The sequence below is a fragment of the Eretmochelys imbricata genome, chromosome 3 (assembly GCF_965152235.1).
Source record: "Eretmochelys imbricata isolate rEreImb1 chromosome 3, rEreImb1.hap1, whole genome shotgun sequence".
NCBI lineage: Eukaryota > Metazoa > Chordata > Testudines > Cheloniidae > Eretmochelys > Eretmochelys imbricata.
Genome location: NC_135574.1, coordinates 59,437,560 through 59,456,537, shown reverse-complemented (window position 1 = coordinate 59,456,537; position 18,978 = coordinate 59,437,560).

Below are 18,978 nucleotides of genomic sequence, written 5' to 3'. Positions count from 1 at the left end.
AGAACTGTCAGAACCTGTAATGTGGGCAGTCTGATCTAATGGTCACAGCTGGAAGTAGAGTCAGGGTCAGTAGTCACACCAAGGGCCACAGCAAGAGTCAGAAGCCTTGGCAAGGGTTAAACTGGAGTCAGAGTCACACAGGGCCAAGCCAGGATCAGAGTTAGAAGCCACCTCAGGGATTAAACCAGAGTTGTAACCAGAAGTCACATTGGGATCAAAGCTGAAGTCAGAGTTAGAAGCCATGCTAAGGGTCAAACTGGACTCAGAGTCACACCAAGGAGTCAAGCCATAGTCAATAACTGGAGTTAGGGTAAAGAGCAGGAATAAGGCACAAGTCAGGGCAACAGGAAAAATGAGCAGCAACTAGAACTTAGTCTCAGAGTTCTAGCAACAGATCTATTAACTAGCTGCTCAGATAAGGGGTGGGGCAGGAACAGGAAGCTTTATGCAAAGAGGTGCTAATCAAGATTCGGCTGCTAGTCAGCTGATCATACTGAGTCAGCATGTGTAGCCCCTCTTTGAGGAGTGTCAGTTGCAGTTCCTTCAGCTGGCTTTGCAATGTGGTGATGCAGAGGGGTAAGGCTCTTGCTTTGCAGCCCTGTTTGGCCAGGTGTTGGGGCCCATAGTGCTTGGCAAAAAAGCTGATGTTTTTCTTTTCTTCTTGATGTTTTTTGCATTAATTGTTAATCAAGCCTACAGAGAAATCAAAGCCTCCTATTAACATGAAAGGGAAAAAAATTAACTATCTTTTATGCCCCATTTAATAATATGGTGAGTTACTGAGCCACATAAAACTTCTACTTTTATATAGGAATACATTATAAATTAACTAATAACCTACACTAATCTATCTTATGGTACTGAATAGAGCCCACTGGCATAGGATCTAAGCACTGGCACTTAAGCTAAATCTTTACACTAATTCATTTAATGTACAAAAGCAGAATCGGAAAAATTATCCATTAAAAGCAAACTTTTGAGTCTATCATGTTATTTTGTATAGTGACTGTCATTCAAAATCTTAAAGCAATTTACAGAGATCTAAATGGGAAAACTAAGTAAAAGCCCAAGTAGAATAGGACTAAGGTTTAAAACCATTAACAATTTCTATGCTCTTTATACTTAAAGAAGAGAATTCCACAAGAAGAGAGCAAAACAGGAAAAAAAACCCAAATACAATATTTTAATACAAGTTCAGATAAAGCTGGATGTAGAAGTAGCCCCAGGTACATGAGATCAATCAAACATATAAGCAGAGCAAAACGGTGAAATTTCTGTACAACAAATAAATATTATAATCAGTGTATTGTCATATAGCCATGCATGTCCTGCAGAACTGATGTGGTCTATGTTGTAATTTACCAGTAGAATTCTGCAGAAGGTAAAAATAAAATAAAAAGCAAAATACCAGTCACTTTTGGGTTACTGTAGCTGAATCTCACAGATGCCAAGACTTGAGCAAAGGAGTCCAGACTCTGAAAAGTTAACAAAGAATCATAATATTCCTCAGGTGACAGTAGAATTTCTGATTGTAAAATATTAACAAGTATCAGGAGAGAAGTAAGAAACAGAAATAATGCCAAGATTTCTAATGAAAGTTTCTATTGCCATGGTCAACAAACAGATCCATCAGAGAATATTGTAAGAATACTTCAGGCTTATAGAGACATATTTTTAAAAACAGGTTGAATCTAGCCTCTAATTATGTACCTGTACTAAATTGCAGGGGGAGAAATTGTGCATACAAGTAATTATGGACACAAGTGATAGCATTTAGACATCTGACTATCTGGTTTATGGGTGCATTTTGATAGGGTGTTTATCATTTGTGCCCTTAGTTAATGGGTGATTTTTTTTTGTTAAAATATTGACCTTCAAAAACCAAGTATCTTAATATTGCCAGAAAGAAGCACACATAAATCAAAAGTAAGTGGGCTAGAAATATAGGACTTGGGTTTTTACCACCTAATTAGGCAATAGCAGATGAGCCATCGTCCATGAAACCACTTGGAAAGATAAAATGGCTTTAAGGCTGTGGCTCTAACACCAGGCCAGAATTCAAGTTGTTGCAATACTATGATTGAAGCTAAACTTTCAAAAGCAGCACATTATTATAGTAGTAGAGTCAAGGAAATGAAGTCAAGAAATCCTTTATCCGCAGAGAGAGGCAAAGGAGTAATGCCGGAATTATCTGCTGTGTTTGAAACTTTAAACCATATGACTGGTGAGAATCTTGAATTCTGGCCTGAGATGACAGGGAAAGCTCTAAAATGGTTACATTCTTTCTTGAACTTTTCTGAGTATCTTTATTTGGGTAATCAGACTGGGAATCTCATGAGATCAGTTTCCTGAAAACTTTCAAATTAGGCAGGCCATTCAGCTGGTTTTAAGCTGGACAGTCCTGTTTTGTCCTTGCCCAGTACTGATATAAAACCAAATGTGGTTGTGTTTGATATCATCATGGACACACAGAGGATACCATTTTCACGTGGGTGGGATCACTCAGGTAGGGGTGGGCCCATATCATTTGGAAGTCCTGTATTCTGGGGGTGCATATGTAGCTATCCTATTTCTAACATTTCTGATTCTGGCTGGGTTAGAAATTTAAGGCCTGATCCAAAGCTCATTGTAGTCACTGGAAAGCATTGTTTTCCAGTGACTTAGACTCATAGACATTAAGGCCAGAAGAGACCATCGTGATCATCTAGTCTGACCTCCTGAACATCACAGGCCACAAAACCTCCCCCACTCCTGAAAGAGAACCCTAAACTCTGGCTGAGTTACTGAAGTCTGCAAATCATGATTTAAAGATTTCAAGTTAAAGAGAATTCACCATTTACACTGATTTAAATCAGCAAGTGACTGTGCCCCATGCTGTAGAGGAAAAGAGCCAGACATCCTTCCCAGGGAGCCGAACCGCCAGCAGAGCCCTCGACCAGCTGTGGTAGGCGATTACCCTCCTGAGCCAGCTTGGGGGAGAAAGCAAACCACTGCCCCAAGAGAATAAAAGACCCAATGAGGGAGCAGCAAGCAGGCCACTCTACAAGGAGACCAGAAACCAGGCCCCAACAGTCACAGAACAGTCTGACGAGATGCCAGGAGGAAGTAGCCCAGGGAATAGAGACATTGGTCCTGTTGTGTTGCCAGGAGGTAAGACAGTAACCTCATGTTCTCACATCACCCTGTTATGGGATCGCTCATTGCTTCTAGGGCCCTGGGCTTGGACCCGGTGGAGCCGGATGGACTCAGGTCCCACTACCCCTGGCCCTGCACTCGGGGCTGGATGAGTGCTAACCCTTACGCCAGAAGGCTGAGTTACTGATTGTCGATTTGCTCAACCCCCAGCCAGAAGGTCTGAGCTACAGACTATTGATTTGCTCAGCCCTTACCCAGAAGGATTGAGCCACTCACTCTACTAGCTCAGCCCTCATTCAGGAGGCCTGCGCTACTGCTTACTCAGTTGAGAGACTAACCAGCCCCTTCTGTGGCATCAGGGAGACCTTGATGCTCATCTACCTGGAAAGTGCCAGATTGCAGCACCTTTTCTGGCTCCTTCAGAACCTTCTCCTAAGGTTCTGGCTGCACTTTTCCTCACACTTCTTAAGTTATGCACACCCTATCCTTGGCCCTATGAAGTCACAAGACCTCTTCATTAACCTCCTCCTGGTACTGACCAAGATGGCCGTTTATAAAACTAGGAGGCGGATGCTGGACAGGGAGGTGCTCTGCAACTGTGGAACCTATTTATGTTCCTCCATTCGACCATGTGTCCGGGCAGAGGTCCTCTGGGCCACTTCCACTGGCTCCCTAGAAATCTTTGAGGAGCAGTGGGCACTGTCTGGGGTTCTCTGTGTCCCCCTATGATTCCCTGCTGATAGCCCCAGGACCTCACACCTGTCCCTGTTTATTTTATTAGTTGTCCCTCAGAATCATTTGAGCCCCGGATTTAATCACTTAGGCTGGGGGAAAGCCCTTTAGACATGGGTGGGCTTGTGCCCACCCCGGTCTCAATAGGGGAGAGACTAACCAACTGTGAGCACTGATTCCCTGCCACCTCCGAAGGGGGCACCCTGGGCCCTGAAATGCAGGAATGTTACAGGCACGCCTGGGGAACCCCAAAGACATTAGAGGAGACTAAAATGCAAAGCAAAATATACACTATACACAGAAAATAAAGAGGGCAAAAGAAATACAGAACTCACCCACTGCCTGGTCAAAAGCAAACAGACATGGAGACAGAGAGTGGAACAATAGAGAGCCCAGGAAAGTCCTTTTGTGGAATGCAGAGGCAAAATCCAGAGCCTCTATGAAATGCCAGTCAAGAGCTGTGGGATAGGAGAAGGTAAGCACGGCAGAACTGAGGACTCAATAAACTCAGTAATATTTAGTAAGCAATATCCTGGGGCCCTCTCCTCCCTCCATAAATAAGTATTATTATCATTGCAAAAAGAAAAGGAGTACCTGTGGCACCTTAGAGACTAACCAATTTATTTGAGCATGAGCTTTCGTGAGCTACAGCTCACTTCATCGGTTGCATCCGATGAAGTGAGCTGTAGCTCACAAAAGCTCATGCTCAAATAAATTGGTTAGTCTCTAAGGTGCCACAAGTACTCCTTTTCTTTTTGCAAAGACAGACTAACATGGCTGTTACTCTGAAACCTGTTATTATTATCATTGTTTCACAGGTGAGGAACTAAGGCAGGGAGGTTATGAGATTTGCTTCTGACAGGATCAGAACACGGGAGATCCTGCCTGACAATCCTGTACTCGAACAATTCTCCTCACCTGTGTGAGTATAACACAGCAGAGAAGTGGGTACCAGGTGAAAAGGAGGGTCTCAGCACAACCCAGCAGTAGTTTTTTCATCTGAAAAAAAAGCACTGAAGAAGGCAGAGCTTATGCAACAGTGACAGGTTTTCAGTACATATGTGTATACTTTGGGATCTGCCTCCTTGACTCTTTTTAGATGGTCTCTAATGTTGGCCTGCTGTAGTTTGCCCTTCGACTGAGTGCCAGCATCCATTACTTTTCATTCACTTATGTTTTGACAGGACGTGTTCTTAATAAAATCTCCTGTGCACAAGCCAGTATAACCTGACTCTTTAGCGGACTCATTTTTTCCATTTCAGTTCTCTGTGAATCTGTGGTGGGTGCTACGCAAACCCCTTGGCTTCCTTTTGCAAAGTATTCTCCATCGGTTTATAAATATGCATGAACAATCAGGTGTAAATAGGCATGTGACATCAATGGAGAAATGTGATAAAGAAAAAAGAGTCTGAAGAAGAGATGGTGCTGATAATGATTAGCATCCTGCCCATCTAAACACATCTTTGGTGGGCGCTCATGCCTGTGTGCATCTGTTATCGTGACTGTGGCATTATGCCTCATATTCTTCATAGTAATATTATTATGATATGATTATGACATAATTATAATGTACTTTATGCAAGATAGGTCATGTGAGATATCATTGGAAAGGTTATGATTTACTGAATATTATTATCCTATTTGTATGCATGTATCATTTTTATATCTGAAGTTAGGAATATTGACTATGTATCTGTATTACAAATTGTGTTTACAGATGGGGAATGCCCACTGGACAAAAGACTATCAGTCTAGATGGCTAGCTGGGAAGGAACCATTCAAGTTAATGGACCATTAGGGATTAAAATAGGTCTTAGAAGAAGGTAGTCTTCCACCAGGGAGCCTTCCTGGGGAACCTTCTTGTGGACGCTACAAACAGCTTCTGAGTCATGGCTGCTATGTCCCTACAGGGACATGTGACCAAGTCAGCTGGTACTGGACTCCATCATAGAATACCAGTGTTTTTCCACAGAAAGGCATGGGAACTAAAGATCGAGACAAAGGGTTCCCGCCATATGCAAAAGCTATTTAAGGCAGGGGAGTGACATTATTGTAGTTCTTCACTGTCTCCCCACCCAAAGGGATGCTTGGAAACACCTGAGAAACAAGAACTAAACTGGGGGGAGAAGAACTGAACCCTGGCTAGAGGGATTTCTAGCCTGTGAAAGGAATACCTGGAGTTTTAAGCTGCAAGCAAGTGCAGCTTGCCTTCAAGAATCTCTGCAATCTGCCTAAAACAACATTTAGGGTGAGAATTTGCTACACATATCCAATTTCTTTATATTAATCTTAGTTTGCAGGTTTTGCTTTGTTTGCTTGGTAATCTGCTTTGATCTGTTTGCTTAAGTTGCTTTAATCACTTAAAATATGCCTTTTGTAGTTAATAAAGTTATTTTTTGCTTTGTCTAAAACCAGTGTATGGAAGTCATAACTGGGGGCAGAAAGCTATATATATTCTTCTCCACATTGAGGGAGGGGGCAAATCTCATGAGCTTACGCTGTACAGATCTCTCTCTGTGCAGCGCAAGACGGTATAATTTTGGGTTTATCTTCCAGAGTCGGGAGTGTGCCTTAGGAACTGGGAGGTGCCTTAGCTGAAGCCTTCCCATGCAGAGCTGATCTCAGGAGTAGCTGCAGTTGTGTGTGTCCCTACCTATGTGCGGGTGAAAATGTGAGACTGGGAGCGTGTCTGCAGCTTGTCACAGCATTACAGGGTGAGTGGGAACCCAGGCTGGTGGCTCAGGAAGGCTCTGTGGTTCCCCGGTTCCAGGTGGCACCCCGAGAGGAACCCGTCACAGCGACTTCAAAAAATGGACTACATTTCCATAATTACATATGGGAACAATTATTTGCTGACAAGCAGTCCTTACAGTAATAAATTCCTAAGGGGCATAGAATTTTCTATTGCTGCTACAGCTCAGAAGAGGATGAACTTCAAAACATGTTTAAAATGCTTCTCCAAGGTAGTTTCATTGTCTACTGGAAAAGGATGAGTATTCTGCAATTAGTGGGTATCCATTACACCTCCTTATGGCTTTCTACAGGAAGTTCCCAAGGAGATGGCTAAATAGAACTGACTAGAAAGTATTCTTCAAAATGACCACATTTCTGCTGAATAGCTAGAAAGCAAAGGAAGCCCATTATGTGGTTTCTGCGAGTGTGGTAATGTGTGGAAAAGATAGGTAACATTTCTGCTGAATAAATGGCATTGTAATTATCTATATTTTCTCTACTAAACTACATGGCTCAAAGCATTTCACACGCATTGGAAGGGAGATATTTGTTGCATGAGATACACTAAATATTTACAAAGTGTCTGGTTATTTTTATGTAATTTGCAAAAGAGTAATTTAAAAGCAATTTATACCTTTCTTGGTTAAAAAAAGTATACCAAAACGCTCATGCTATAAATTTATAAATCAAGTTATTTGCAAATATTGCCTCTAGCTCTTTGAGACCCCATGTACTGAAATTTATTTTCCTACTGTGATAAGTGTGCTATTTACAAATGATCATTACAATTTTGTTTTTCAGAGAGAATCATACAGAACCATTTTATAGACACCTTTGGGCTTACACAACATATGGCTTCCATATATGGTAAATTCCATAGAATTGCTTCTAGCCATGAAAAGGAATAGACGTGATGTTGTTATTTCTTTGGAGTTCAGCTTGCATTACAGACATCTCACTCTTACTACACTTTGCCTTCCAATGATCACTCCCTGCTTCCCTTTTTATTTTCTCCTTTCTCAGACAAACCTTTTAATGTCAAAATTCATTCTCATTGGGTCATTCCATTGGTCTTCAGATTTTCATCAAGCCTGGAAAAATGCTTCAGTTCACCTCCTACTATGGAGCTGGTAATGTAAATATTAAAATACTGTTGAAAGTCTGGTATCACAATGAGCTTGAATGTGGAGGAGTCTTGGAATTACTTTAAGTCAAAGTTGCAGAAACTATCTGAAGCCTGCATCCTAAGCAAGGGAAAAAAATTTGTAGGGAAAGGTTGCAGACCAAGCTGGATGAGCAAGCATCTCAAACAGATGATTAAAAAAAAGAAGAAAGCCTACAAGGAATGGAAGATGGAAGGGATCACCAAGGAAAGCCCCTTTTGGAGGTCAGAAAATGTAGGGATAAAGTGAGAACTGCCAAAAGCCAAGCAGAGTTGGACCTTGCAAAGGGAATGAAAGCCATTAGTAAAAATTTCATAGCCATATAAATAAGAAGAAAACATGGAAAGAAGAACTGGGACCACTAAGTAGTAAGGATGGGGTGGAGATTAAGGATTATCTAGGAACATCCCAATACCTAAAAAAATACTTTGCCTCAGTTTTTAATGAGGCTAATAAAGAGTTTAGGGATAGTGGCAGGGTAGCTAATGGCAACGAGGATGTGGAGGTAGAAATTACCACATGTGAGGTGGAAGCAGGGGTGAAAGTAAGTCTAGGGACTTACTGGTACGGGGCTGGGCTGGGGCCGGCTCTGGCCCCCGGAAGAGGCAGGGCCTCAGGCGGAAGGGGCAGGGCTGGGAGAGGTCAGAGCCAGCCCCAGCCCACCATGTACCGGCAAGTGCCTCCTTCCCCCTCCCCGGGGTAACAGCGGCAGCTGGGGGCTCTGGATGCTGTTTAAAGGGTCCTGGGCGGTAGTGGTGGCCAGAGCCCTGGGCCCTTTAAATAGTCCCCGGAGCCCTGCCGCTGCTTCCCCAGGGCTCCGGCAGCAGGGCTCCGGGGACGGGGCTCCAGCCGCCACTACCACCCAGGACCCTTTAAATCGTCCCCGGAGCCTGCTGGAGCCCTGGGGAAGCAGTGGTGGGGCTCTGGGGACGATTTAGAGGGCCCAGGGCTTGGCTGTCGCTACCGCCCCAGGCTCTTTAAATTGCTGCCCGAGCCCCGCTGCCGCTACCCCAGGGCTCTGGCAGCGGGGCTCTGGCAGCAATTTAAAGGGCCTGGGGCTCCAGCTGCTGCTGGGAGCTGCCCTTTAAATTGCACCTGGGGAAGCCGATCCACCCCAGTAAGGCGCACCGGCTCTTGCTGGTATGCCATATCGGGGTGTATCGGCTTACTTTCACCTCTGTGTGGAAGTCAAACTCAAACAGCTAAATAGGACTAAACTTAGGGGGGGGGGCAGATATTCTCAGTCCTAGAATACTAAAGGAACTGGCACATGAAATTGCAAGCCCAGTACCAAGGATTTTAAATGAATCTGTAAACTCCGTGGTCATACCCTATGACAGGAGAATTGCTAATACAGTTCCTATTTTTAAGAAAAAAATGTGATCCAGGAAACTACAGGCCTGTTAGTTTGACCTCAATTATATGCAAGGTCTTGGAACACATTTTGAAAGAGAAAGTAGTTAAGGACATAGAGGTGAACAGTAATTGGGATAAAGAAAAGGAGTACTTGTGGCACCTTAGAGAGCTCACCTCTTGAGCTCACGAAAGCTTATGCTCAAATAAATTTGTTAGTCTCTAAGGTGCCACAAGTACTCCTTTTCTTTTTGCGGATACAGACTAACACGGCTGCTACTCTGAAACCAGTAACTGGGATAAAATACAACATGGCTTTACAAAAGGTGCCAACATGGCTTTACAAATCTCCGTCTTTGAGAGGATAACTGATTTTCTAGCAAAGGAAATGCAGTGGATCTAATCTACCTGGATTTCAGTAAGGCATTTGATACAGTTCCACGCAGGAAATTATTAGTTAAATTGGAGAAGATGGGGATTAATATGAGAATTGAAAGGTGGACAAGGAACTGGTTAAAGGGGAGGCTACAGTGGGCCAGACGGAAAGGTGAACTGTCAGGCTGGAGGGAGTGGAGTTCCTCAGGGATCAGTCTTGGGACCAATCTTATTTAACATTTTTATTACTGACCTTGGCCCAAAAAGTGTGAGTGTGCTAATAGGATTTGTGGATGACTCAAAGTTGGGAGGTATTGTCAATACGGAGGGGGACCGTAATATCATACAAGAAGATCTGGATGACTGTGAAAATTGGAGTAATAGAAATGGGATGAAATTTAATAGTGCAAAGTGCAAGGTTATGCACTTAGGGACTAACAACAAGCATTTTTACTATAAGATGGGGACCTATCAGTTAGGAGTGACAGAGGAGGAGAAAGACCTGGGTGTATTGGTTGATCCCAAGATGACTTTGAGTTGTCAATGTGATGCAGACATGAAAAAGGCTGATGCAGTCCTAGGATGCATCAGGTGAGCTATTTCCAGTAAAGGCAGGGAAGCATTAGTACCATTATACAAGGCCCTGGTGAGACCTCATCTGGAATACTGTGTGCAATTCTGGTCTCTCATGTTTAAGAAAGATTAATTCAAACTGGAACAGGTGCGGAGAAAGGCTAGCAGGATGAGCTGAGGAATGGAAAACCTACCTTATCAGCGACTCAGAGGGCTTGGCTTGTTTAGTCTAAGCAAAAGAAAGCTGAGGGGAGATATGATTGCTCTCTATAAATACATCAGAGGAATCATAAAAGGGAGGGAGAGGAGTTATTTAAATTAAGCGCCCAGGTGGATACGAGAACAAATGGTTATAAACTGGCTAGCAACAAGTTTAGGCTTGAAAGTAGGTGAAGTTTTCTAACCATCAGAAGAGTGAAGTTTGGGAGCAGCCTTCCAAGTGGAGCAGTGGGGGCAAAAAACCTTACTGGCTTCAAGACTGAGCTTGATAAATTTATGGATGGGATAGTATGTATGATAAGATTGCCTATAATGGCATGTGGCCCATTGGTAACTGCCAGTAGCAAAAATTCCCAAGCTGGAGATGGGATGCTAGATGGGGAGGACTCTGAGTTACTACAGAGAATTCTTTCCCGGGTATCTGCCTGGTGGGTATTGCCCACATGCTCAGGGTTTACCTAATTGCTGATAACTGATATTTGGGGTCAGGAAGGAATTTTCTCCTGGGTCAGGTTGGCAGAGACCCTGGGGGTTTTTCACCTTTGTGGTCTGGCTCCAACTGAGATGCAGGGCCCTGATCTTATATTTCCTCCCCCACCACACACACACAATTCCTGCAAGAGGGGTGGGGAGGGATTAGCGGAGCCGAACAAGGTGAGTTAATCCCCTCTGCACTGGAATGAGGCCACTCCACCTTATTACAATGCCACTCATGGAAAATGGAACGTATTGCAAATGAGGATGGTGTAAAGTCTGGCTCAAACTCAAAAAGAAACCAATGGCCAATACTAGTATATCCAGGCAGATTGCTCAGTCACAATATATTCTTCTATTATGTGAGGAGCAATATCTGTCAGTAACCTTCAAATGCCTGCTCTTCTCAGGATGGAGGAGTGTAGTGGCTCAGGTACACTGTGGAAGTAATGTGCTTACTTTGCTTGTGGTCAGGTGACTCTTAAATCTTCTCTTCAGCACCTTCTTCTCGTCACCCTAGAGATAAATAATAATACATTCAAAAGAAATTGCCTTTTCTGTCCTCTCTCTGGCATAACTGCTGTCAAATCAGTATCACCACCAATGCCTTTGTGGTGGTAGAATTACAATTATCATTATTACATACATAACTACTACACACCAGCCACACAACCATTACAACCAACAGCTGAAGCACTGAACACTGGAATAGGCAACTGGTAGCATTGCTCCTGCAGTTGATAACCTTAGCTGGTATAGTGTAGATGAATTGGGCCTGATTCTTCTCTCACATAGACTGGGATCAATCAGGAGTAAATCTGTTGAAGTCAGTGGAGTTACACTATGTACAATCAATGCAAGCCAGAGTAGAGTCAGACCTGCTGTGTCTTTGTTGCTTTTAATTGAGAAAATGCAAATAAATTATCATTGCTTAAATTAGATTGGGAGAGACAGTGGCCTGGGTTCTGTGCCTGTGAAGGGGCAGAAGGTGAAGGAAGACCCATCCATAAACACCTAGTGTGTCTCTGTATGGCCTCCCCTATACCTTAGGTCCAGGTATACATGGGTAAATGGCTGCTTGCCCCTCCTCTCCAAACAGGGCAATGCTAATGGACAGAGTCTTGCTCTGCCCATCACTCCCAACTCACAGGCTATTGTAGCTGGAAGGACATGTGGAGATAATAATCCACTGCTGGCATGGGTCAGTAAGGGAGGAACAGAGAAGGAATTATGACTCAGTGAGGCATGCATGATTCCTCCCCTGTGCTGCCCCTTCGTCAGGGCTCGAAGGAGAATCTGATTATTGTTATCAGCTGGAATGTAGTACATAATCAGAATCACATCTGGCACTTTACACATGCTTGAAGCTGTTGCGTATGTGTAAAGTTTTTATTATTATTTATTATTTTATTATTATTATTATTTTATTATTTTTGCAAACTGTTCTGATAATTGTATTCCACAAAGTGGGGTTGAGCCTTTATGGGGCACCTTATAGCTGGTTGTTCCTTTGTGAAGGCCTACTCCTTTGCTGATGCAGAATGTACTGGGTACCTGTACGGAAACATCGTATTATCTATTCATTACTGATATAGCCTGACACTGAATACCTTGATTTCAATGTAACATCCATTTAAAGTAGCAACAGCAAGGTTTGAAATAAATCCATTCAGTTGTAAAGAGGTTAAGAATATCCTAGTTTAAATTCCTTTATTTTGTTGAACTATTCCTAGAGGCTTCTAAATTCTGATTAAGTGCAATAGAATCTGAAACCCTGCAGGTAATCTAGAAGCTTTTAAGGTAGGTTTTCAGGGACAGGGTTTAAAAGGCTTGTAAAACATACACACACATGTTGAGCTGAGGGTGGATTCCTACTGGTTTGCCACCTAAAAGCACTGCAGGTAGGTTTGGATTTGCCAACTTTAACTGTAATATCATAAACTCACTTTAATTGCTTCATTATAGGACCAAACAAGAAGTTACAGGAGAAATGAAAGCAGAATCTCTACACTGTTTAAACATGAATCATTAATGGTGGCAAAGGGCACAGAAGAAAATGTGAACCTGCAGGCGTGTATTTAGTTGTTATGGAAAACCAGTGCTGATGTTTCACAGCTTCTTGTTATTTTCATAATATTTGTGTAGTGCCTCACTCTTTGAGCATCTGCAAATGGTTTTCTTCAAAGGTCTGTTGATTCCCACCCCGCCCCCCCGAACACCTTATTCTCTTTAAAAAAACAAGCAAACATAAGAACTGGATCCTCAGACACTGGAAGAGGACATGGAATGCTGAACTGTGCCCTGGCCCTGCTTTCTCAAATAACATTCAGAGAGGCCAGAAATTATTAGGCAGTTGCAAAGTCTGACAAACAACGTGACCCCAAACGATTTGCTCTTTGCCTAGAGAAAATACAGAACACAGACGTACCCACCAGTTTTGTGATAGAGGTTTAATAAGTGAGGAATTGTTCTGTGGATCTAGCAGAAGATTTGGGGATCAGATTCTGGCCTCTGCTATAGAGCAGAAAAACTTGCAATAAATGGGCACCTGAGGATTGCTTTGGACCGTTTAACTTGCTCCATGCCATTACCCTGGCATAGGGGTCATGTTGTGAAGGTCTTGGCTACAGTACTCTGCACTTCAGTGTTCCCTGGTTGGTATAATGTCCCTTAGGGGTCATTACAAGTTGCTATAAGTTAAAGCAGCATTGCAGCTGTCATAACTCGGGCCTGGGCCCCCAAAATCTCCCCACTTCGCCCCCTGCTCATGTCTTGCACTGAGTAGAGCTTAGCTGAGCCTGAAGATCAGGCCTTAGGAAAATTTCAAGGCTGGGAGCCTATACAGTTGCTGATAAAACACTGAATACAGTGAATACTCTTAATATGGTAACCTTGGTGGATTGCCTGTTTTCATTTTTTGTTTTCTTTCTTTTTTGTTTTGATGTAACTAGCTGTCCATTTAAGAGATGGGCCCATTTTTAAAGTTTGAAAAGACTTAAACCACAGTACTGTGCTGAATGTGGCCCCTCTCCTTCAACTGTCTGTGAAAAGGTACATTCATGCATAAATATGGGGTCTTGTTGACTCCATTGGCCTTTGTGCAGGCTCACGGTCCACCCACATGTACTCAATTGCAGGACCAGTGCCTAAAAAGATAAGAGTAACTTTCACCTCATTTTTCTCTTTGTTTCCTCTTCTTTTGATCTTTGTTTGACAATTTCTCCGTGACTAGAGCTCAGAATTCCATTTTTAGTAGCCACCCTGGGCTTCTGGAACTTACCCTCACTGGAGAAACAGGCTCCGTGTGACTGTGATGGGGCCCCTCACTGGTATGTAAGGGGTTAAAGCAATCTTGGGAAGGCTGCGTGAGAGGCAGCCAATAAGGAAAAGGCTTGTAATGCCAGCCAATTGGGGGAACATTTATTGGAGGAGCCAATCAGGGCCAGACAGGCCCATATAAGAAGGGGCTGCTGAGCAAAACAGAGGTAATCATTCCATGGAGTTTGAGGGAGGAGGACTGGCTGCTTAGAGGGCTGGAGAACCATGGACAGAGCAGTGCTGGGCAGGGTCAGCAGAGTACAAGGAAGCTCCAGGCTGACAGCTGCCTGGCTGAGGCCCTGATACAAGGGCAGAGGAGAGGTGCCGGGGCTGCAGTGAAATGGCCAGGGAAAGGAGATGGTGGAGTTGAAGGAGGGGCAGCATAAGGCTGATGGCTGTAGGGTCCCTGGGTGAGGATCCGGAGTCGCAGTGGGGCCCAGGTCTTCCCCTCCCTGACTTCCTGCTTAGCCTCCACTTGCCACTGAGGGGAGTGGCCAGTGTATGGACTGCAGTTTGCCACTGAGGCAAGTGGTTGGACTGGCAAGTGGTTGGACTGAGGACTGTTGGTCCCCTGGAAGGAGGGAAACAACCGAGTGGGGCACAGCCAGAGGGCTGTGTCCAGAAGAGGATGACATGGTCAGAGGAGCGATGTGGGTCCTGGAGGTGGAGACAGAAGTGATGACGGGTGAGACACCACCACAGGAGGATGCACTGTCAACCCTGAGCTAATTCCCAGGATGGCCAGCTGGAGGCGCTGCAGTGGTGAGTCAAACATCCTGTTAGTGACCTATATACCCAGACTTTCTTTGAAGTGTGCCTTGAGTGGGTAGAGTGGGACTTACCTTTGATGAGTCACTGCACTTTATTGCTGACTTTGCTCAGCCTATATATTTTCTATGTATTTTTAAAATTGGATTATTTGTGGCTAGAACACTGAACAGAATGTTTTAATGTATCTAATTAAGGGAATTTGAATGAGCAATGAAGTCAAAGGGGAGGAGAATAGGGATCTTCTTGTGTAGCACTTTTGCTTGGAAAGCCAAGTCATTAAAACCCTTTCAAAAGATAAAAGAACCTCAATCCTGTGTTTTAGAGCCCTGGAGGAGTCACATCCAAAGTGACATTTTTAAAGATGGGAGATGGGGGTTGTGAGGGAGTAACAGACAGAGATTTTACCTTTGAAAAACACACTCCCATAGCAGTTAGTAAAGCACACATGGGGAAAAGCTGCTCCAAAACATAGAACTGTAAACTGCACCTTATCATCCCATCAGCTTTCAATGGGAGTATTAACTGGTGGGTGTTTGAGTGAGGGCAGATGTTCCAGACAAAGAAGAGGAAAAGGTTTATCCATATGAAATAACAGTGCCCTCATTTTTGTCTCTTGGCAGCCCAACAGAGGTCCTGATCCAACTCCCACTGAACTCAATGGAAAGAATCCCATTGGCTTTAATGGGATCCGGATCAAGCCTCTATATCAGACAATCTGTAACCAGGATGGAAGCATAGGATCACATCAGTGTAACTTACAATCTTTTTGAGAGGGTTGGTTGAAATATGTATCCCTCCAGTCATATGCACTGGTTTTCTAAATATTCCATGAAACCTCTGGAATGTTTTGGGAGTGGGCCAGGGCCTGGAAGAAAAACACTGGCGCTTCTGGGGGGAAAATAGCAGTAATTGTGTAAAAGAGCATTAATTTAGAGTGACTGAGGAAAGTTGCTGAGCAGGCAGAATGGTTGTATGAAGTTCCAGATTTAGAAATTTTGTTGGAAATCTAAGCGATTCGAGGAAATATAGAGATTTTGGGCTAAGACTTATTTTTGCCTCTTGGTTTTGCTAAGAACTTTTCCCTGATGGTTAATATCACACATTATCAGACCTGTACACAGTGCCATCTAGTGGGTCTGGGAGCACCACTGGTGTCCTTTTCTTTGAACTGTTAAAATAGCATTGAAGTCAGCTTTCTCATTTACTCCAAGAACTAGCATATTTATTTCAACATTACCATTCCAGCTAACTCAAAAATGCTTAACTTACTGCCACATGCAATATTTAAACAAGTCTAAATCTCATAAAAGCCATACAAGACTGAAATACATCATCTGCTATCATAGGCAGCGAGTTATATGGGCCTATGGTGCCAATGCTCCACCAGTGTTCGGGCTTATATTTTTGGAGCCGTCCCGTCCATAGGATGGACCAGGGCAACTTCCCTGGGCCCTGTGCTTCAGGGAGATGGAGGGTCCAGGGCAGCCTGGGGGGTAGTGGGGGCCTGGCACCAGCAGCAGGAGCAGGCGACCCGGCCCCAGCCTGCCCTGCTCCACCCCGTCCCCACTCAACCCCTTCCCCCTAGCCTCTGCCCGCCTCTTCCTGCCTCTGCTCTGCCCCCGCCTTGCCTCTTCCCATCCCTGCTTTGCCCACTCCCTGCGCCCACTCCATCCCTTCCCCCAAATCCCTTCTCTCCACCTCTTTCCAGCTTCCATACCTTCCCCGAAGCGACACCGGGAGCTGGCAGAGCGGGGCGGGCTGAGGCGGGGTTGCTTGCTGCTGCCGGCGCCAGGTCCCCCGCTAAGTCCCCAGGCCACCCTGGACCCCATGTCCCCCTGAAGTGTGGGGGCCCCCCCAAAGTGCAGAGCCGGGGGCAGAAAAATGCTCATGTGAAGAGCAGGAGATGAGCATTATGAAGGGTATGTGAAGTTTTTTCTCCAAGAGAAAGAGTAGCAAATGGCCAAACTGAACAAAATTGCTTAAAACAAAAACTGCTTAAAGATAAAGCGCCATTTCTTATGATATGATCTGTTACCTGCACAAAATTCTGTTACACACTGTAAGGGCACCCACCTTTTCCCAGTATCTAGGGCTCAAGGTGTAACCTTATGCTCTAGGGCACCCACTCTTTATCCTTCCATGGGCTCAAGCCATAATCCTGTTAATTTAGGCACCCCCACCCTTACGCAATTCCCAGAGCTCAGAGCATATCTTCTGCAGGTTTGCAGGACCTCTTCTCAGTGTAAAGCTCTTTCACAGTAATATCCTTATCCTCTATTTACTAACAATTACCAAGCAAAATACACATGCTAAGCATACAATGCTATGCTCACAAATCTGGATCATGCAGGTGGACTTTCCCTGTTGGTCAGGCAAGGTCAGTCTCATCTGAATTCACGGCCATGGCCTCAGACCTTACAATATGGCTACAGGAAAAGGCTTTATCGTTACAGATCCAGTCACCGTGTGCTGCCCAGGTGGTGCAAAGTGGCTAGATTCTGTCCACAAGTGGCCAGCTGAGAAGTCCACTTGTGAAGAGAACTTTTCACTGGTGCAAATCTGATGGGACCAGTTTTTATGCCAGCCACCCTCTGCCCTTATTCCTCTGACCCCCCACAGATGTTGAGGCATGCTGGGGAAGAGAGGAACATGCACACTGACACTCCGCTTACACTGCTCCAAATAATTCTGGGGGTGGGTGGCACAGTGCCTCCCAGATGATTCAGGGGGCCTGGTGCAAAGCAATTTCAGGGGCCCCTTCCATAAAAAAACAGTTAGTTTTGCCGTCCCAAGTGGTGAAGAAAAAAAAAAAGAAAAACCCAAGTCGTGCCACCGAAGAAAGAAGAGGACAGGAGGACCCGCCTCCGAATTGCCGCAGAAGACTGAAGCAGAGCGATTGAACTACTGCTGAAGTGCTGCTGACGAGGAAGAGAGGGACTGAAAGACCCACTGCCGAATTACTGCCGAAATTGCGCGCCTGGGGCAAATTGCCCCACTTCCCCCTCCCCCGGGCAGGCCTGGGGTGGCAGAGAGTCAGGTAGATGTAACTTGCTCCCTGGTGGCCCCTCCCTCTGCTCCCTGTTCTTCTACATATAGGATTATTAAGACTCAGGGGAGAATTGAGCCCAATATGTGTAATCAAATCATACTCTCTGGGCTAGACTGTGAACTTCCTCAGAAAGTGAGCAGCTAGTCTGATATTTCTTTCTCCACATAAGGCCTGCCTCATTGTGTGAGAGCCTGTGCATACATGCCACATTCCTGGAAGTAAGTTGCTTGATATGGCAGAACATGCTTTCTTTTAACTATTGGTGAAACCACTACCATTTGCACAACACAATACCACTAGGAGTCAAAATGCTGTAAACATGAAAAGATCACATTAGAGAAGAAAAAGATACTGTAACTTTGAATGTAATCACAGCCTCACCTTTATCTCCTAATGTGCAGTTTGACTATAGCAAGATCAAATGTGAAAAATAAAGTTGTTTTCCCTCTCAGGCCAAAGTCAGCCTTTGGGCATTTCACAGGATTTCACAAATACTTGAATATTTTTATTGCTGCCTTTCAAATCATTGGTAGGTTCAGTGAAGAACTAAATAAATTTAGGTTCCAGTCCTGCTCCTTTTGAAGTCAGTGGAACAACTCCCATTGACTTTAATAGGAGATGTTTGGGGTCCTAGATACGTAATTGTTTTGATTACATTTTGAAAGAAATAGCCAGGATCAATAGAAATCTGTGCAAAATTGTAGTCGGAAGGGGGGATTTTGTTCCCTCGTGTGTGTCAATGTTCTGTTATTAGATAAGGAATTTTCTTGGAAACATTGAACACTTCACTTGCTGTTTTAATACTTATATACAACTGCCATTATTGCTCCCTTTTCTTAATCTTAAATTTTATTTTAGTCTTGCACTCTAAGTACAATTCACACTGAATGTTCTTTCAAATCATTGAACCAAAGTAATAATAAAGGCTGGAGAGGAAAAAAGAAATCCTGGCTAAAATTGGTCCCATCTGATTTTAAAGCAAGCGCAAATAGAATAAAGCTTTTCACTGACAGATAGTTCAGATAGAACTATAATTATTAGGGCTGTTGATTAATCGCCATTAACTCACGCAATTAACTCAAA